Genomic DNA, 18947 nt, shown 5'->3' with positions numbered 1-18947 from the left:
GGGGTCCAGGGAGGGAGAGAGACAGAAAGAAAGACAGCAGGAGGAAGAGAGACAGAAAGAAAAAGACAGGGGTAGGGAGAGAAACAGAAAGAAAGACAGACATATATTCTACCACCCGCGGGAGGAAGGGAGACAGAAAGAAAAGAAGAAAGGGACAGGGAGAGACACAGAAAGACAGACAGACAAAGGGGGCCAGGGAGAGAGACAGCGGGACAGAGAGAGAGAGAGACAGAAATAAAGACAGACAGACATATATTCTAGCACCCGTTAATGTAACGGGCTAAAATACTAGTAACCAACATAATGCTTTATTTTGTCTTAGATTGATTACTTTCTTTCTTGACTAATTATTAATGTAAATTGTTGACATCTTGATTAGGCAGCATAAAAGTATTATAAATAATAAATAAGTGATCTCAGCTTTCCGTCTAGCATACAATGGCAGAAGGGAAGGGAAGAGCAGGAAAAACAGGGATAGCCCCATTGCTGAATAACAGTTATAATTATGGTGATTAAAATGACATCATTCTCCTCCCTGCGGGATGATTTTCTTCTGAGTGTTCTAGGAAAACCGTCAAAATGACGAATCAGTAAGGATTCCAGAGTTATACTGTACCATTTTTCAATTGTTCAATTGCTTTATAGTTGAACAGATACAGTTTAGATACAAAATGACCCGTTAGCCCACAGCTTAATTTACTCAGCGTCACGCTGATATAGGAAGTTTGTATTGAGCAATACCAGTGATTTGGTTTAGCCCCTAAATCAGGGGTAGGGACTCCGGTCCTCGAGAGCCGTATTCCAGTCGGGTTTTCAGGATTTACGGCTTTCAATGCATATTCATTGGGGATATTCTGAAAATCCGACTGGAATACGGCTCTCGAGGACTGGAATTCCCTACCCCTGCCCTAAATACATAACTGACCTTTTTCTCTTTCTCAGCCAATAGACATAAGAGAAGTTCATACTTAAATTTTGTTTCCCCTCCGGTTAGAGAATGTAAATTCAAAAGTCATCATCATCTCCTCTCACACCAGGGTAAAGATGGGGTAAAGATCTAGAACAGGGGTGTCAAAGTCCCTCCTTGAGGGCTGCAATCCAGTCGGGTTTTCAGGATTTCCCCAATGACTATGCATGAGATCTATTTGCATGCACTGCTTTCAATGCATAGTCATTGGGGAAATCCTGAAAACCCGACTGGATTGCGGCCCTCGAGAAGGGACTTTGAGATCCCTGATCTAGAACAATTGCTTACGTCTACTACTTATGGAGAATTTAGGAAACGCCTAAAAACATATCTGTTCCTAAAGTACTTAGGAAACTAACCTCATCCCACAATAACTGATCCCTAGAGTTGTTAATCACTAGCTTTTAACTTTGTTAAATCCACTCAATTTGTAGCATCTTTTTTTTTATATATAATTCTTTATTGATTTTTAAACAAGAACAGTATATTATTGCATTCAGTCATAACACTAATATCTATATAGATAACAGAACTATCATTCAATAATTACATTATTTTGCATATAGTAATAACATAAGAACCAAGTAAATAATATAAAATGAAAGCAAGTTACCTAAAATATCATTATCAATAATTCCTCCCAACCCCCCAACCCCCCACCCTCCCTGGATGTGTAAAGATAAATAAACCAAGAAAAAATTCAGACAAAATACAGTATTATATTTGTACAAATGTAGTCAATGGGCACCGAATTTTGTTGAATATTCCACTAAGTCCCCTACACTCCGCATTAATTCTTTCAATTTGTAGCATCTTTTAATCGATGTTAAACGGCAGAACATTGTTAAATCCATTCAATCTGTAACATCTTTTAATTATTGTAAACCGCATAGAACTTCATGGTCCTGCGTTATATAAACTGTTATATTATATTATTATTCTCAACCAGTGTAGCAGGACACACTGGTTTGTCACCAAACGTTCGACATGGACATCAAGCCTGTGCTTTACCTAACAGCCACCTGTGCTTGCAAGGTGGGGAGAGCAGGTGTGCCCTCCCCCTTCTAAGTGCGCCGGTCCAATGTCACCTTTACCTTCGTTCAACTTCTCATCCATTTTAGTTGCAGGGAACTGACGGCTGCGGCAGCGACTCTGAAACGCAGCCTGTGGCCTCTCTCCACTCTTTCCTTTTGCTGCATTCTGCCCATGTGGTAAAAGGAAGTTGCATCATTGGGGGCGGACCACGGCAGAAGGAAAGCAGGGAGGGAGGCCACAGACTTGCTTAGAAGGGGGAGGCCCTGTTTGCTCCCCCTAACACCGGCCCTGCCTTGAACAGGAAGTTATATTAGAAGGAGGGCTCGAGAATGGCATGAGGAGTAGCAATCTGCTCACTGCTGGCAAAGAATAGAAGCATTTAGGATGTACAGAGACCTCCCCACAGTGGTATAGTGAGGGTATGAGGTGCCTGGGGTGGTGGCGCCCCCTTGAGCCCTCCTTTACACCCTCCTGCTCCGTCACCTCCCCCCCACTCCTTCCCTGCCCACCATGCCACATTCATGCCCTCCCTTCTCCCCTATACCGCTTTAAATTTTCACCAGGGCAAACAGCTTCTCCAGTATGCTGCCCACACCAGCTTTCCCTGTGATGTCACTTCCTGGCCCCACGATCCATAAGTGATTTCAGAGGGTGAACCAGGCCGGTGCAAGCAGCAGGCCGGAGAAGCTGCTCGAGCTTGTGAAGATTTAAAGAGGTCTAGGGGTGGAAAAGGAAGGTGCGAGTGTGGCATGGGGAGCAGAGAGGTGCCAGCGCCCCTACCAAGATGGTGCCCAGGGCAGTCCACCCCCACCCTTCCTTACTACGTCAGTGCTCCCCCATCAGAGGGTGGGGAGAGATACTAGGCCGCTGTGCCGCTGCTGGGTGGTACTCTTGCCAAGAGGGCGCCCGGGGCGCTCTACCCCCCATCCCCTTACTATGCCACTGTCGCTGCTAACTGGATAGCAGTGTTGATCAGTGCTAGTGCTGAAGTGTCGCAGGCTGAATTTTGACCCCAATATGGAGAAGAGAATATTTGTATTTTTTCTCGCTTTTATAAAATAAATGCCTTTTTGGGCATTTCGCCTTGTAGGTGCGCCCTTATGACATTCACCCCTACATAATCACTCCAGAGAGCTAAGCTATGTACATGCTGCATTAAATTTTGTGATATTCCTCTACAGAATCTCTTTGATCTGTTAATGTTTTGGCTTTTCAGCCTTGTTTTATACCACTGTGGAGGAGTGTGTGACACAGTGGTTGAAGCTACAGCTTCAGCACTCTGGGGTTGTGGGTTCAAACCCCGCACTGCTCCTTGTGACCCTGGGCAAGTCACTTAATCCTCCATAGCCCCAGGCACGTTAGATATTATTATGAGCCCACTGGAACAGATAGGGAAAATGCTCTTCGCCTTCCCCTCCCTAAAACTATGCCACTCAAAAAAATTCCTTGACAAAACCTACGCCTTCCAAGCCGCCAAACTAAACCCTTGGCTAGCCCAAATGGTCCTCAAGGCCCACAACTACCTCGACTTCAGAAAATTACTTAAAACTCACCTATTCCGAGACCAAGACCCTTAATGCCCCTTTTCAATCCTCCTCCTCCCCCCCTTCTGATCTACTCCCCTCCCCCGTCTCCCTCCTCTCCCCCCTACTTCTCTCCTTGCTGTTCGCAACTCTATGATCAATTTGATATGTAACCACTTGTAACTACTCTCTCCTTGCTGTTTTCAACTCTATGATCAATTTGATATGTAACCACTTGTAATCTCTGTTTAACTAATGTGAACCGCCTAGAACTCTTCAGGGCATGGCAGTATACAAAAATAAAGTTATTATTATTATTATTATGATTGTAAAACCGCTTAGATAACCTTGATAGGCTGTATATAAAATCCTAAGAAACTTGAAATATGACTTTCTTTTGCTAAAAACTTTAATAAAGTATCATGGGAAAAAAAAATAAAAAATTTCTGACTCCATCAGAGGTCCTTTCCAGTAGGCCAGCCATATGGCATGCCCATTACCACATCTCAACACTAACAAAGAAAAAAGGAGACACGGAGATGATGGCTTCTGTGCCAAGGGCTCATACTTATGCTGGTGTTGTCAGGGAGATATATATCAAACAGCAAGGGCAGTATTACGGAAGGGCACAAAGACAGCATTTTCATTTGCATAGCAATTATTTTTCCCTGAAGCAGTTTGATGCTTGCGCTGCTCCAGAGAGCCTTGTGTAATCAGAAACCAGCCACGACAGTCCTGAGGAAACTATTCATTTCATTAACAGTCCAAAAAAAAAAAAAATGCAGCATTTGAGAACACCCTGAAGAAGGGAACCACGGATATACAGAAATAGCACAGAGGAAGACCCGGGTCCTGAAAAGATTAAGATTTTTTAAAACCAGAAAATGCTGGCATACTACTAATTAGCAGATTGCCAGCACAAACTATAGGTTATGCTGTCAGAGAGAGCTGCAATATAATCTGTGCATTAATCCAGTGAACAGATAAAATGAACTGATCTCCTATTGCAGCGTCTCTTAAACTGTGTGCCACGGCACAGTGGTGTAAGCCAAAGAGATTCTGGGTATGCCACAAGAGATTCCAGATTTTTATTTTATTTTATTTTTTTTAATATTCTTTATTCATTTTCAAAATTACATTAAGTGTAAAATATATTCATTCACAGTAACAATAAATATATAATTTATAAACAATCATTGGTACATTATATACATTTTATCCCTTCCCCTTTCCCATCCCTCCCGTCCATATCTTCCATTATTATATAATATATGTAATAAGAAAAATACCCCCCTCCCTATATCCTGAACTGATAATTAAAAGGGAAATAATTTTACTTAATCCTTACAATATTTTGTTAATGGTTTCCAAACATCCTGAAATTTCTTAAAATATCCCTTTTGTAACGCAATAAATCTTTCCATTTTATAGATATGGCATAAAGAATTCCACCAAAAGTTATAATTTAATCTCTTCCAATCCTTCCAATTATATGTAATTTGCTAAATGGCAAACCCACTCATTATTAGTAATAATTTATTGTTGTTAGCAGAAATCTGACTTTTTACTCTCATTTCCATACCAAATATCACAGTATCATAGGATAATGCCACTGGGTTATCTAATAAATTATTAATTTGGTCCCAAATTGATTTCCAAAAATTCATAATATATGGGCAATGAAACAATAAATGATCTAAAGTTCCTACTTCTAAATGACAATGCCAGCATCTATTAGACAAAGAACTATCTATTTTTTGCAACCTAACAGGGGTCCATAACGCTCTATGTAACAGAAAAAACCAAGTTTGGCTCATAGATGCAGAATTTTATTTTATTTTTACAAATTCCCTTCATAAGTATACACTAGAATAAATGACATGTACACTACATATACAAGAGTCTGCCAATGTTATGAGTGTACATAAAGATACAACTGCCCAGTAGTTATCCTAACTTGAGCAACAAAGCAATCAAGGCTTTGCTACCATTTGGATCTTCTTATCTTTGCGAACTTGGACTTTCAGGGGAAGTATAAATATTTGGCCTTCAAAGATACTTGGTGGTCCTACTGCTAGAAGTACCAGAGAGTTGAGGAAAAGGAGGAGGAGGAGAGGGAAGAAAAGGTTAAAGTGCTGGATGAGGAAGTAGAGAGAAAGACAGAAAGATATAGGTAGAGGAGGAGAGATAAGAAGTAAAGGAAAAAGAACAGGAAGCGTTGAACAAGCTGTTGGATATAGAATTGGCATCACAGGCAAGAAGCACTGCGCGATATCATAACAGCTGTTACCACTTCTAGAGCACTCCTGGATAATGCAGTGCTATACTTATATAAATAGCCCCTATGAAGCTTAGAATTTAGGGAGATAGTTATGACAACAAAGATGCACGCACCTGCAAAAAAAAGCTATTTCACTTCCTGAAAATGCTACAATTTAAACCACCCTATGTCATAAGAACATAAGAAGTTGCCCCCGCTGAGTCAGACCAGAGGTCCATCTTGCTCAGCGGTCCGCTCCTGCGGCGGCCCATCAGGCCTAGTGCCTGAACAGTGGTCCCTGATTAATTTTATAATTTACCTCTAATCCCATCCCTATAATCTACCTCTACTCTTATCTGTACCCCTCAATCCCTTTGTCCTCCAAGTACCTATCCAAGGCTTTTTGAACCCCTGTAGCGTGCTCCTGTTTATCACTAAGTTTATCACTATGTCCACTAAGTCTGTACTTGTAACTCTAAGTATTATATCTGTACTGTAATTGTTGTACACTTCCCCCTTCTCATTCGCGGTTTCTGCACTCACGATTTCACATAATCACTATTTTTTTTGGGGGGGCGAGGGGGAAAAAACACCCATATTTTTGCCTTCCCCCCGGCATCCCGGCCTTACCTGGTGGTCTAGCGGGCTTTCGGGGCAAGAGCGATCTTCCTACGGGAACTCCCCACAGCCATTTCCTATTGGCGATCTGCACGGGGCAGGAGCGTAGGAAGATCGCTCCTGCCCCGAAAACCCGCTAGACCACCAGGTAAGGCTGGGATGCCGGGTGAAGGCGGGAGGGAGGCGGGTCAGAGCCGGATATTCGCAGTTTTTCACCATTCGCGATCCAGCTCTGCCCCTATCCCCCGTGAATAACGAGGGAGATGTGTACTCTAAACCCTTGTCCATGCTGTAAATGCTCTTTTACAAAGCTGCGCTAGCGGCTGCCACGTGGCAACAGCTCCGAAGCCCTTTGGGCTTCGGGGCCGTTAGCGCAATGTAGCTGCTAGCGCGGCTTTATAAAATAGGCCGTGTGTCTCACTAAAATTTGTCTTACCCTTAATATGAATGTACTCCTGTAACCCGTTCTGGGCTCCTTTGGGAGGACGGGCTAAATAAATGTGGACTGGCATTAAGACGTTATTTTACCACTAACTCATACAATGAAACATAGTTCCTAATAACAGCAAACTAATATAACTAAACAGGAGAACATGTGGTGGGCATCTTCCCCCCCTTAATCACCAAAACACAGTCCCAGAATCCTCAGCATAAGATTCAGCATGATTTTGCACTGTAGCAACTAAATCATGGTGAAACTGCATAAAACTTTGTGCATGGTGGACTATATATGAAAGTTTACCACCATAAATCAACATTTATTTATTTTATTTATATTCTGCTCTATCAAAACATTTCTAGGCGGATTCCAATTCAACATACACAATTTTAGCTTCTTCCCACCTCCCAATACCTTCCTGATTCCCCAAAACAAATGGAACTCGTAAGAGGCACCAACATGGAACAACAGGAGCCAGAGGAGAAAGGACCTTGTGAAATAGAGACCAGAACTGAGAGAAAATTACGAGAACAAGTGGTGCAGGGGAAACAGGCTGAGGACGTCACAGACACACAGCAGCAGGAGGAGGATGAAGCTCGGGGGCTGGCAAACCATGAGGAGGACTGCAGGAGTACCAAAACACGAGGAGAACAAAAAGAGAGGGCAAAAAAATGGGTCTTAAACTGCCTGTACACAAATGCTAGGAGCCTGAGTGCCAAAATGGGAGAACTAGAAATCACTGCTAGCAAAAAGGACCTAGACATAATTGGAGTCACAGAAACGTGGTGGACTGAGGAAAATCAATGGGATGTGGCCATACCAGGGTACAAACTATACAGGAGAGACAGGGCACATAAAAAGGGTGGAGGAATAGCGCTGTACGTAAAAGACTCCATACCCTCAACCAGGATGGAAACAACAGTACAGGCGGATGGCTTGGAATCACTATGGGTTAAGCTACAGGGAGGAACTGGGGCAGACATTAAAATGGGTCTGTACTACCGCCCACCAGGACAACCTGAAGAAATCGACCAGGACCTGGAGGCAGAACTGAGGCAGGTATGCAGAAGCGGAAAGGTGATGGTGATGGGGGACTTCAACTATCCAGGGATAGACTGGAGTATTGGGCACTCAAACTGCGCAAGGGAGACCAAATTCCTAGAGGTCATGAGGGACTGCTTCATGGAGCAACTGGTCACGGAACCAACACGGGGTGACGCCACTCTTGACCTAATCTTCAACGGACTAGAGGGGCCAGCAAAGGAGGTGACAGTATTAGCCCCGCTAGGTAACAGTGATCACAACACGATCCAGTGCAGGCTAGAAATTGAATCATCAAAGGGGAAAAGAACCACAACGATGGCACTCAATTTCAAAAAAGGAAATTATGATGCCATGAGGGAAATGGTGGGAAAAAAACTCAAAGGTAACATAGGGGAGATGGATTCCGTAGAAAAAGCCTGGACCTTACTCAAGGGAACTGTGCACGAAGCGCAAAACCTGTGCATCCCCAAGTTCAGGAAAGGGTGCAAAAAAAATAGAACAAAAAACCCAGTGTGGATAACAAATGCAGTGAAGAAGGCGATAAGTGACAAGAAAGCATCGTTCAGAAAATGGAAAAAAGACAAAACAGAGGAGAACCAAAAAGTGCACAAAGAACACCAGAAGGAGTGTCACCGAGCGGTTAGAATAGCAAAAAGAGAATATGAAGAGAGACTGGCAGAGGAAGCAACAAACTTCAAGTCGTTCTTCAGATACGTCAAGGGGAAGCAACCGGCAAGAGAAGAAGTGGGACCATTGGATGATGGAGACAGGAAGGGAGTGGTAAAGGAAGAGAAAGAAATAGCTGACAGGCTAAATGAGTTCTTCACGTCAGTTTTCACGAGGGAAGATATAACCAACATCCCAGAACCTGAAGAGAGCGTAAAAGGAGACCAAGATGTAAAACTGGTCAATTTAGAGGTAAGCCAAGAAGATGTACTCAAGCAGATAGACAGACTAAAGAGCGACAAATCTCCAGGTCCGGACGGCATTCACCCAAGGGTACTCAAGGAACTAAAAAACGAAATAGCGGAGCCACTTCGACAAATATACAGCCTATCCTTAAAAACCGGAGAGATCCCGAAGGACTGGAAAATAGCAAATGTCACGCCCATCTTCAAGAAGGGCTCAAGGGGAGACCCAGGAAACTACAGGCCAGTGAGCCTGACCTCAGTCCCAGGAAAGATGATGGAGGCACTGATTAAGGACAGCATCTGTGAACACATCGAAAACAATGAGCAGCTAAAACCGAGTCAGCATGGCTTCTGTAAGGGTAGGTCATGCCTCACAAACTTATTGCACTTCTTCGAGGGGGTAAACAGCCAGGTGGATAAAGGGGAATCTATAGACATCATTTACCTTGACTTCCAAAAAGCCTTCGACAAGGTACCACACGAAAGGCTGCTTAAGAAGATATGGAACCACGGGGTACAAGGGGTGATCCACCGATGGATCAAAAACTGGCTGGCGAACAGGGAACAGAGGGTTGGCGTAAAGGGCCATTACTCAGACTGGAAAGGGGTCACGAGCGGAGTTCCGCAGGGGTCGGTGCTGGGACTGCTCCTGTTCAATATCTACATAAACGACCTAGAGGCGGGAACCAAGTGTGAGGTTATTAAATTTGCAGATGACACCAAACTATACAGCAGGGCTCAAACCAGGGGAGACTGCGAAAATCTCCAAAAGGATCTAACGCAGCTGGAAAAGTGGGCCGAAAAATGGCAAATGAGCTTCAACATAGGGAAATGCAAGGTCATGCACGTGGGGAAAAAGAACCCGATGTTCACATACAAAATGGGGGGAACACCGCTAGGGGTCAGTAACCTGGAGAGAGACCTGGGAGTGATGGTAGATGCAACACTGAAGGCATCGGCGCAGTGCGCTACAGCCTCAAAGAAAGCTAACAGAATGTTGGGTATCATTAAGAAGGGTATTACGACCAGGACGAAGGAAGTCATCATGCCGCTGTATCGTGCAATGGTGCGGCCGCATCTGGAGTACTGTGTCCAGTACTGGTCACCGTACCTCAAGAAGGACATGGCAGTACTTGAGGGAGTACAGAGAAGAGCAACTAAACTGATAAAGGGAATGGAAAATCTCCCATATACCGACAGGTTGAAGCAGTTGGGACTTTTCTCACTGGAAAAGCGGAGACTTAGAGGAGACATGATAGAAACCTTCAAGATCCTGAAGGGCATAGAAAAAGTAGACAAGGACAGATTTTTCAAATTAAGGACCACCACAAGTACAAGGGGGCACTCGGAGAAATTGAAAGGGGACAGGTTTAGAACAAACGCTAGGAAGTTCTTTTTCACTCAGAGGGTGGTGGATACATGGAACGCGCTTCCAGAGGCTGTTGTAGACAAGAAAACATTAAATGGTTTCAAAGAAAGTTTGGATAGATTCCTAGAAGAAAAAGGGATTGAAGGGTATAGATAGGTATAGACCACTACTCAGGCAATGGGCCGCCGCGGGAGCGGACCGCTGGGCAGGATGGACCTATGGTCTGCCTCAGCGGAGGCAACTTCTTATGTTCTTATGTTCATCTAATCTTTATCTCCTCTAGAAATTACCAGACATCTTCTTCGTGTAATACGTTTTTTTTGTAATTCTTTTGTAATCCGCCTTGAACTGCAAGGCAATGGCGGAATAGAAATCTCTAATGTAATGTAATATCTAAAAAATATTAGACAACATTACATGAATTCAAAATTAAAACATGTCTTCAGGAATCTTGACAAGGCAACTTTGCAAAAGTGGGCTTCACACTGAAAAGAAGGCAAACTACGCAAAAAAATGCTAAACCTTCTAGCACTTTACACTGTTTTCTGGGTGAATCTCACCTGTGCAAATTTGTTTCAGACTTTAGGACTTTGGTCTTTCTGTCATCACCTCAAAGACAATTCTTTAAGCTTGCACCTAAATTTAGGTAGTAAAAAATGAGCACATTATATTATCAGATGCAAAATCAAATCTACAACAATATAGTAAGACACCCCACCCTACCATAGAGCATCTGAAGTTCTTATACAAACAGGAAAAAAAATATGGAGAAAAAGAGACCTCAGAAAATTTGCTCAACTTAAACATACTACGTATCATAGATAAGAAGAGTACAAAACACAGCTCTGAGACTGATCTATTCGCTGAAGAAATACGACCACATCACCGCCGCATTCCTCGACTCACACTGGCTCCCAATACAAGCAAGAATTCTATTCAAATTTTACTGTCTACTATTCAAAGCCATGAATGGAGACGGCCCAGCCTACTTGAACGACCGCCTTATCCGAACTGCCACAACCAGGCAAAGGAGAACCCAGACGCCATTCACGCTTTCCGCAATCAGAGGCGTCAAACGCAAAAAAATGTACGATGGCCTACTGGCCACGCAGGCAGCGAAACTAGACCACCAACTCTCCAATCTTCTGATCACGACACCAGACTACAAAACTTTCAGAAAAGAAATAAAAACCCTGCTATTCAAGCAATCCATCAAGACAAATTAACACTGCAGGAAGCATTTCAATCCCCCCGAAGCAACCCGCTCTACTCTGTAACACTTCTGGAAATGTCCAGATAACCTCTTATGTAATCCGCCTTAAACCGCAAGGTAATGGCGGAATAAAAGTCACCAATGTAATGTAATGTAAAGAACATGTCAACAGACAAAAAAACTCCACGTATAATTACATAAAGTCACTTCATAGATCCTGCAGCCATGTGCTACTGGTGAAGGTTCCAAGGGAAAAGTGTTCCACATCTTGGAAAAGAAATTAATGGAGAAAGTTTAAAAAAAAAAAATACTTAGCTTACACGGTCCCAGCTGCTCCTCATAATTCTCCAGAAGACAACCCTGACAGTGGTCCTGTTTCGCCAACGTGCTATATCGAGGGAAATCGACTTTGCAGCTACTCCGTAGAAGGGAGGAGCCATCCCATCTCGGACTCATCAGAGTTTTGTATAAGAACTGCAGATGTTCTATGGTGTGTGTGTGTGTGTGTGGGGGGGGGGGGGGTCCTACTATGTTGTTATAGATTTGATTTTGCCTAAATTTAAGTACCAATAGTGCACGTGTTTTATAAAACAGCAGCACTTTGGCGTGATTGGTGCCAATAATTGCCAGTTATATACCTGGGCGTCGGTCATGGTGGTGCAATTATGAGCTTCTATGATGTAGTTACAATACATGAGCTTCAGTAATGGTGTTACAATATATGAGCTTACCTAAGTGCTGGGTGCTGTTCTATAAACAGTCCCTCCAATATTCAGCTAGCAATTGTCAGCATTTTTAGAAATGAGAGCAAAGAAACAAATATCATCTAATAATAACAAATTATTGTTAATTTTAACTGGGATTGCCATTCAACAGATCACATATAATTGGAAAAATTGGAAGGGTCTTAATTATTGCTTTTGGTGGAATTCTGTTGTCATATATATAAAACAGAAAGGGTGTTAGCTGTCCAAAAAGGTATTATAACAAATTTCAAAAAGTGTGGAGGCCATTGATGGACTATTGTAAAGATTAAAAATATTCTTCTCTGAATAAAATGTTTCAGATATTAAGGGAGGGAAGGGGAGAGGGGGTATTTTTTGAATATAATTAAATTAATTCATCTTTATGAATGATTAAGGAAAAGATTTATTATATTAATTTATAAGTTGTCAGGTGTTATTTATATTGATTGTACTTGATTTGAGATTTGAAATGAATAAAGTTTATGGGAAAAAAAAAATACTTCCTGTCACTGGCTAAATTAGCCCTGGATATTCAGTGTTGACCAATGTGTGGGCACCAGCAATGGATATCTAGGGCTAATTTGGGCAGCCTTAATTACTGGAACTTATTTGTGTCCTGGCCAACTTTCATCCAGCGTAAGAAAGTTATGTGTGCAGTGGCGTAGTAAGAGGGGGGGGGGTGCGATCCACCCCGGATACGGTCTTCTTAAGGGTGCAGTGGCATCCCTTCTCCTCTCCTCCCCCCTCCCCCCGTTCCTCTCCTTGCCTTCCCCCGCACCTTTTTAGCACTGATGTCACTTCCGGGACCCACGCCTAGGAAGTAACGTGGCAGCATGTTGCTCCCTCCGGAGAAGTTTAAAAGGTATGGGAAAAGAGAAGGGGGCGCGGGGGAGAGGCCGGGAGAAGGGTGCCACCACCCCGGGCGCCACGCACCCTTACTACATGTGCCCAAGCTGAATACCGAGCCAGCACCTGCATAACTATTTTTACTCTTTAAAATCCTCTCGATCCCTTTCCTGACCTCTCAAATAGCTTCCCTCCCTCCAACACCTTTCCCCCAAGGCTATGATGCTCCAGATTAGAGAGTTGCGTGGGGACAGAAATCCCACCCATCCCCGCCCGTCCCTGCCTGAATCCTCTCTGTCCCCACCCATCCCCGCCAGGATCCTCTCCATTCCCACCCGTCCCCGTCAGGATCCTCTCCATCCCCACCCGTCCCCGGAAGGATCCTCTCCGTCCCCACCCGTCCTCATCAGGATCCTCTCCTTCCCCCCCCCCCCCCGTCCCCGCCAGGATCCTCTCCGTCCCCACCCGTCCCAGTCAGGATCCTCTCCGTCCCCACCCGTCCTCGTCAGGATCCTCTCCATCCCCACCCGTTCCCGCCAGGATCCTCTCCGTCCCCACCCGTCCCAGTCAGGATCCTCTCCATCCCCACCCGTCCTCGTCAGGATCCTTTCCGTCCCCACCCATCCCCGCAAGGAATTACCTCCATCCCCGCCCATCCCATAAAAAGCAGCAATAACTTCTGACAGGATCATCAATTCCACAGTTTCTTTTGTGTTTGCGCTGCTGTTTTCCTTGTGGAATCTCTTTGGTTGAACCCTTTTTTTGTTTTCTGTTCAGGTAATTAACTTTTAAACCCCCTCTTTTACTAAGGTTGACGTGTCCATTATATTATATGGACAAACCCTGCTTCCAAAGCCTTCCATCCCCGTGGGAGCCCCGTTGGCTAGAGGGGGGTCCCCTTGGGAGTCCCGAGGGTTAGGAGGGATTCTCGTGGGACCCACGATCCTCGTTACCATGCAGACCTCTACTCCAGATCCTTCCCCTCCCCTCTGAATGAGCCTCCACCCCACCCCCAATATCCTAAATTAGGCTACTTAGCTATGAAGTTGCAGGCACTGAATACTGCTGGCACCCGCGAAACCCCGGGCTCCTCCCCAGTGCTACCCCCAGCACCGCCCATGACCTGCTTACTTTTTGGCTCCTGCCCGCTTAAATCGCTTTGAAAATCAACTGGTCTGTGCCTCCATCGCTTAACACACAGTTTTAAGGGCATACACATGGACAGAGCATGGGCATGATATGGGCATGTCACGTGACACATGCAACTTTTGCACATTGTATGGCAAACTGAGGCATTGCTCCCTTATGCCAGCCATCGACCTGGTATAAGTAGGCGCACCTAACTTTTGGTGCAGCGACGTGGCTTTGCGCTAATATTCTCTTAGTGACTTAGATGCACCTGTAAGCCATGATAGAATTAGAACTAAGGGTGTCCTTTGGTAGCACCTAAAATGAGACGCCAGTCTATAGAATTGCTGCCCTCCCCTTCTCTGCATAAAGGAAACCCCAACTGGTGAAGCTGGCACATTGAATACTGCTCACCATTGTCAAGGAGTCTAGCCAAGGGTGGAAAATGAAACAAAATGATAAGAATTTATTCTCTGATCCAGCAGATATAGGTCAGGCACTAAGCGCTAGGTATCCGTCTTCCCTGAGGCAATCCAGTTTCCGGACACTAAGCACAGGTAAGCAACACTGAATGAGATTTATTGCTAGATCCGAGTCAATGCTAATAGGCAGTAATGAGTAACCTGATGAATAACAAGCCACAAGAGCCAATGCTTTCTAACAAGTGTCTAGATTCCTTAGTTCCCAACTTAGGATATAACAAAGTGACAGTGGATTTAGCTAACACATGAATTCTAACCTTATAAAATGGAGGATACTGACACATCCTGGAGCTTTTGTTTCAAATGAATGTACTTTATGAACAGAAGAATTGGTGCTGCTGGGTCAGACCAGTGGTCCATCATGCCCAGCAGTCCGCTCACGCAGCAGCCTTTAGGTCCCTATTTGAGTCTAGCCTTACCTGCATACGTTCTGGTTCAGCAGGAACTTATCTAACACTTTCTTGAATCCCTGGAGGGTGCTTTCCCCTATAGCATCCTCTGGAAGAGCGTTCCAGATTTCTACCACTCTCTGGGTGAAGAAGAACTTCCTTAGGTTTGTACGGAATCTATCCCTTTCAATTTCAGAGGGTGCCCTCTCGTTCTCTCCACCTTGGAGAAGGTGAACAATCTCTCTTTCTCTACTAAGCCAATTCCCTTCAATATCGTGAATGTTTCGATCATGTCCCCTCTCAGTCTCCTCACTTATTTTAAATGCTTAGAGACAGAGAATCTGCTTACAATCTTTCTGGTCCCCACTCTGTACACATAAATGGTTCATCTTTTTCAGCATCAAAGAGCAAAGATATGCATATAAAATTCACTTTTAGGGCCAAATTATATAAAGGATGCCTTTGCTAGGCACCCCTAGGTGCCCTAATCATGGACGCCTAGCAACACCTAACTTTGGGATGTGTGTGCAACTGTTTTATAATAAATTAGCTTAGTCGGCATGGTAATTATCCACACCAGTTTTTAGCTAATCAAAATATAATAATTAGCAATTAAGAGTCTGGCACCGAACTCTTAGAGCGCCTCGCAATAAGAACATAAGAACTGCCATCTCCGGACAGTGGCGTACCAAGGGGGGGGGGGCAGGGGGGGGCGGTCCGCCCGGGTGCACGGCCCAAGGGGGTGCACAGCTGGCCACTCACTCACTACAATGCCGCACGTGCTAGACGCTAACACCTCCATAGAGCTGGCGTTAGTATTTTCAGTGTAGCGCGGGGCTAGCGCACGCTAAAAATGCTAGCGCACCTTTGTAAAATGAGCCCTACGTGTATATAGCCTTTGAAGGAGACTACATTGTTTCACTTGCTTTTTCACTAAACTTTTCAAACCACCCTTGTATTTCCATCTTTAATCCACCTTTATCCAAACTGGAGTGCAAAAAAAACCATACATAGTTATAAAAACAAAACGATATTCTTGGGAGACTGTTTAGGGAGGAAAAGTCTGAACGTAGCATCTTCAAATCTATCTAGGTACTTTTCCAGGAAAATGTAAACGACGTCAAAATAGGTGCAAGTAACCACATGTGCTCTGCACCCAATGCAGGTTTCAGAATGAAGGGTGTCCTTTCGTAAGTCAAAATCAAGTGCAGTCCTTGTCCCAGTATGAATAATTTGACATTCGCTTCCTAAATGCACTGTTGCAGTCTTGACAAGGCTCAACAGAAACATGAGTTACGTGTCTGCACGAGACTTTTCACGTGAATTCCTCTGCGTACGATGAAGCAAATGCTTTCAGTCTGGCCTGTGTGTAAAAAAACATTGTACAACTCAGCTACAGAAGAATGTGGGCAGAGTTGGATGGCAGCCGGATGCTTCAACTAATCCTTAAATGTACAGTAAAGGAAAACCCCACCCTTTGACTTAACAAAAACACTGATGCCAAGGAGTAGGTGAACTGTCTATTTTTAGATGCAAGGATTCATGCAAATCACGGTGTCAGGTCAAAAGCGCACCGGGACAAAGGCGCACGCAGACAATTGAGCGCAGCGCGCACTGCAGAAAATTACTGTTTTTAGGGCTCCGACGGGGGGGGGGGGCGTTAGAGATCGCGCCACGTTGTGGGGGCGTTGTGGGGGGTTTGGGGGGTTGTAACCCCCCACATTTTACTGAAAACTTCACTTTTTCCCTGTTTTTAGGGAAAAAGTTAAGTTTACAGTAAAATGTGGAGGGTTACAACCCCCCAAACCCCCCATAACACCGGCGCGATCTTTATTAAGTAAACTGGGGGGGCTCCCCAACAAAACCCCCCGTCGGAGCCCCTAAAAACTGTAATTTTCTTCGGCGCGCGCCTCCGTCTTGCGCTCAGTTGTCGGCGCGCGCCTTTGTCTTTCGCGGGGTTGTCTATGAACCCAAATCACAGGTGAACTTCATGGTCAACATAGATCAACTCCTGCCTATAAGACTAAACCTCACAGGCCATGAGACTACACTTCTCCCTCCGTATTCGCTGTGATAGGGGATCAACAGACCCGCAAATACGGAAAAAACGTGAATAACTTTTTCATATGTTGCTCACGGTTTTCTATTATAAACCATCGTGAATATGGTGAAACCGCGAATAACATGGTGGGAGACCTGGCCTGTTCCTGAAGGAGGGGCAAAAGACGGTGAAGAAAGTGCCGGGAATCAGCGATTTTTATCTGCCAGCTGACGTAATTGGAGGGGAGGAGCCAGCAAGCTAAAAACCACAAATAATTGAAACCGCAAATGCTGAAACCGCGAATACGGAGGGAGAAGTGTACTACTTTTCAGAGAAGGATACGTTCCTTCACATATATCGAGGATATGGCATCCTTTTCACAGCTTTAAGAAGCTTAATCCACTGCACACAGCTTACGGCTTCCAAATCACAATCACTCGAGTCAACGAAAAGTCACAAGATTGGCCAACAGTCATAGCTATAGTGACCAGAGCCCCACAGCGAAAACCTTTGCCTTTACATATGGAGAAAGCTTGCTTCTATAGCAGATGGAAAATGAAAGATTTCTATTTTTTTTGTGTTACATCCGATTATTACTTTTCTGATATTAACAGTATTGGTGAATAATAATCTGAAATCATCCCACTGCAGAGCTGAGGCATTTAGCTCGGGAGGTTGATGGTGGTTTGAAAAGTTTGTTAAAAATAAGCAAGTTAAAAACAGTCTCCATTGAGAGCTATACACTAGAAAATGCCGATCTCAGAAAACGCCTAAGAGGCGGCCGCTAATCATGTGTCAATCATGCATCAGATTCCTAAAAAGAATCGCATCTACATTGCTGAACAAATGCCTTAAATGTAGGGATGCTTAGGTGTCAGGTCAAAAGCGCGCCGGGACAAAGGCGCGCCCAGACAATTGAGCGCAGCGCGGAGGTGCGCGCCGCAGAAAATTACTGTTTTTAGGGCTCCGACGGGGGGGCATGGGGGGGAACCCCCCACTTTACTTAATAGAGATCGCACCGCGTTGTGGGGGCATTGTGGGGGGTTTGGGGGGTTGTAACCCCCCACATTTTACTGAAAACTTCACTTTTTCCCTAGGGAAAAAGTGAAGTTTATAGTAAAATGTGGGGGGTTACAACCCTCCAAACCCCCCACAACGCCGGCGCGATCTCTATTAAGTAAACTGGGGGGCTCCCCAACAAACCCCCCCATCGGAGCTCCTAAAAACAGTAATTTTCTTCGGCGCGCGCCTCCGTCTTGTGCTCAGTTGTTGGTGCACGCCTTTGTCTTTCGCGGTGTTGTCTATGAACCGATGCTTAAACAGGCCCAAGGCCACTTTCAGGTGAAAGCAAACCCGTGCCCCACGTTGGCCATGCTTAAACATCCCTTTGCATCTCCAGAGATGCGCTACAGATGCCTACAATCTAGGCATCCTTTATCGCACAATAAAACCCCCCCCCCAAAACCTGCATCCCAATTGGCTGTCAGATGGCGATAGAACACGTAAGGGCAAATTCTATAAGAAGCGACCAAAAGTTAGGCTGCGCATTAGGCACGGTTTAGCGCGATTCAAGTAAAATTGGGCGCTGTTTAATGAATCACGCCAAGCGGCACCTATTTTGGAGGTGCCCAAGAAATAGGCCGGTGACAGGTCAATTGCGCATGGACAAAAATGTGCGGACAACTCAGCGCAAAGACAGTAGCGCTCAAACACAATTGCGCGCAAGACAATTGAGTGCAAGGATATCTCCGCGCAAGACAACTGAGCGCAACGACAATTGAGCGTGAGACAATTAAGCGCTAAGATAACTGAGCACAATGACAATTCAGCGCGCCCCTAGATGGCGCCTGCCAAACGAAGGACACGCGCACGTCCAGCACGTTAACACGTCAACGCGTTTTCAGTATGGTTCCCTTGACTCTTTGCGTTTTCAATA

General features: G+C 44.7%; 1 protein-coding gene across 2 annotated transcripts in view; it reads right to left on the bottom strand.

The window, feature by feature from the left end:
* Window positions 1-18947, bottom strand: part of ATP10B (ATPase phospholipid transporting 10B (putative)) — a 424301-nt gene that overhangs the window by 208270 nt on the left and 197084 nt on the right. The window contains exon 1 of one of the 2 annotated variants that reach the window (XM_033927738.1): window positions 10727-10797. The exons of the other annotated variant lie outside the window; for it this stretch is intronic. The gene's annotated coding sequence lies outside the window, so the exon portion shown is untranslated. Of the gene's footprint in view, window positions 1-10726; window positions 10798-18947 lie in introns of those variants that run through there. 2 annotated transcript variants of the gene reach the window in all.

This window comes from Geotrypetes seraphini, chromosome 18 (assembly GCF_902459505.1).
Source record: "Geotrypetes seraphini chromosome 18, aGeoSer1.1, whole genome shotgun sequence".
Taxonomy (NCBI): domain Eukaryota; kingdom Metazoa; phylum Chordata; class Amphibia; order Gymnophiona; family Dermophiidae; genus Geotrypetes; species Geotrypetes seraphini.
This window is presented reverse-complemented; position numbering and strand designations above follow the sequence as displayed.